Here is a 3,209-nt window from a genome sequence, read left to right on the forward strand (position 1 = left end):
AATTGTAAAGGTGGTATCAGGAACATGAAACCGAGAAAGCTGAAGAGGAATGCTATATTCTTAGATATTAAGGATGGTTTTCTGAAATCCACATGATTCTCACTTATTGCATTTGCCAGTTATACAGAGTGTGACAAAATCATAGTTCTCCTATTTTAGTTTGAACTATTTCCACATTAATCCGATAGAACTGTTTGCATAACTATATTGCAAACTAGGACATTTCATTGTTTAGGTGATCTGTCAGCAGTATTCCATTATGATGAGAAATTTGGATAATAATCAGGAAAAAAATCAGGTTCAAATCAATTTGATCATTAAGGCTTGAATAAATTTGGACTTGTGTCGGTCACTCAACCTAACCTACCTCACAAGGTTGTTGGGCAGATTAAACAATGTGATGATAGAGAAGAACTATACTCTCCAAATTCTTGGACAAAAAGATAAGCTATAAATTTAATATTTATCTATGTATTCTAAATATATCTGTTACATGGAAAACTTAAAATCCAGAGTACTCGAGAAGACTTTGTAAAAATATGCTATTTTAACGGGGATATTTTAAAAATGAAATGAACTCTTTCTATAAATACTTGATTTAATCCTGGTTTCATTTTGTCCCAAATTAAGTAGTAGGAATTAAATGGAACCCCAGGGCTAATTTCTTTGAATCAGAAGTACAATGAAATTGGAACAGAAATGTTTAATTGAAGAAAGAAAAGTGCTTCATTTCCAAATATTATAGCTGTTGCTTGAAAGAACTGCAACCATTAGCTTCTCATTTTGAAAGATGTTTTAAGGTCTTGAAATGATTGTAGACACTTTATGGTGTGATTAAATGTTGTTCCCATGGCACTTAAGCAGTTATAAATACATAGTGCACATAATACATATTTACAAAGTTCTGTTCATATTCACTGAGTGGATATTTTGAACTGGAATTGCTGGTCTATGGCAGCTGTAAACATTATCTGGTATACAATCCCATTTACATGTGCCTCACCATATTTCTTTCATATTTTTGAAATTAATAAGATGATTTTTTCAGCAAAAACAATTATAATATACAGCTGCCTAAAAACTTCTTCATAGAAAAAAAGTCATAGTGATGCCAACTATTGTGGGTACTGTTTTCTTTTTTTCTTTTTTGTTGCTATTCATTTTATCAGTTGACAACTTCTTGAACGTTAGATTGTTAAGCTGTTCATTCAATTTACAACCTGGGTCTAGGAGGCGGAACCTAACCAAAGGCTGAAAAATGTGTTTTCTTTCTTGGAAGAAAAAAAAGCTCATAAACACTATAGGTCTTTTAGCACTATGGCTGATGGTCCAATTTCTTTTTTTCTTCCAAGAGTTTTCCTGCACTGCAGATCCACTTTTTTTTTTTAATTAACCAAGTGCTGATCCATTGCTTGTGATAGGAGTTGACTGACCGATGCTGATATTATGGTCTGAGAGAGAAGGACAGACCTGAAGTCACCTAGCAGTCTTTCATACCTATGGATGGACTAGAACTTACAGTCTCCTCATTTCTAGCCTGGTGTCTTAATCACTAGACCAAATTGGGTCTCTGATTGATGGTCTGGTACATAATACAAAAATAGCCTGCATTGGAAGAAGAACAAGTGAAAGAAACAATGATAGTATGGGCAAAGAACTTTGGACATTCTATAAATTTGGAAGACTGGCAAAAACTTTGGGATAAAAATATTAAGCTTACAAAAGCGGTAGCATATAAAGAAAACTTATATAAGATGTTTTATAGATGGCATATGACACCAGTTCGCTTAGCGAAAATGTTTAAAAATGTTTCAGATATCTGCTGGAAATGTAAACAACAGCCAGGCACTTATCACCATGCCTGGTGGACATGCCCTATCGCTAAGAAATATTGGTCTAAGATCCATAGATGGTTGGAAAAGATGATGAAACTACAGATAGAATTTAAACCGGAATTGTTTTTGTTAGGAATATTAAGACCTAATTATGGTAAAGAGAATGACTACTTAATATTGCATGTTTTAACTGCTGCAAGGATAGCATTTGCCCAATTTTGGAAAAATGAGAATTTACCATCTGACCAGATTATAATTACTAAAATTTTAGAGTGTGCAGAAATGGATAGACTAACATTAGAAATGAAAGAAAAAGATGATTCAATTTATTTTAGAACTTGGGAAAATTTTTTATCAATGGTTAGAGACACGTTAGAACTTGAAGGATTCAATATTTTAGAACAGATGACTGATTTTTAATCGAGTTCTAACTAACATTTTGATATGATTATTTTTCCTGATTTACTGATTTTCATTTGTTACTTGTGATTGTTAGGATTTTTTTGAGATTTTATTAGTAGTGTTTACTTAATAGATCAACGTATTTGTTTACTAATTGTTTTTAATATGTTACAGTCTAAGCTTTGGTAAAAATGGTTGAATATGATATTTACTCATTATTATGATCCGGACGGTAGCTTGTTTGTTGAAATACAGTATGTGATTGTACCTATCCTTATTTTACCCTAATTCCTTATTCCCTTCCCCTTCCCTTTTCCTTCCACCCCTCCCTTTACCATACCTGTATTGTTCCTATTTTTCCTCATCTATATAAACTTAATAAAATTTTGTTTAAAAAAATAGCCTGCATTGATCAAGAAAGAGATGCCGTGCCGATTTTCAAAAAGATGAGCCATGTTAGTAAGTGGTACAGTGTGTAGTTTAGAAAGATTCCCGTAATGTCATACATAGGTAGGGATATGAGAATAGTAGCTGAATATTCAATTTATTTCTTGCTTGTATAAACAAATAATCTTCTACAAAGTTTTTGGGACTGTTAAAGTACAAGATGGTCCGGAGATTCTTGCAGTTTGTTTTAAATGCTGCAAAAGATTACCTGGTACATTAAACCAAAGAGATGTAATCCCTGCTTGGTGTATCAAATATTATGATTTTGTAAAGTCTTTTCAAAGTTCAGACACCCCTCCCAAAAATATTCCAAACAGAAAAGATAGTAAAAATAAACCATACTGATGAGCATCTACACATCACATAGTTAGAGCTCCACCTGTGGAGTTCACAGTTCTGTATCAAGTTTGAAAATTGCAGCATGCTCCAATTATACATTTAGAAACTGAAATGCTTACCAAAAGAGGTGAAAGCCAGTGTCCTTTCAGAAAGTCAAAAAATCCACAAAATGTGGATACAGTATTA

This window comes from Protobothrops mucrosquamatus, unplaced genomic scaffold (genome assembly GCF_001527695.2).
Source record: "Protobothrops mucrosquamatus isolate PMUCROS unplaced genomic scaffold, P.Mucros_1.0 scaffold1211, whole genome shotgun sequence".
Classification (NCBI taxonomy): domain Eukaryota; kingdom Metazoa; phylum Chordata; class Lepidosauria; order Squamata; family Viperidae; genus Protobothrops; species Protobothrops mucrosquamatus.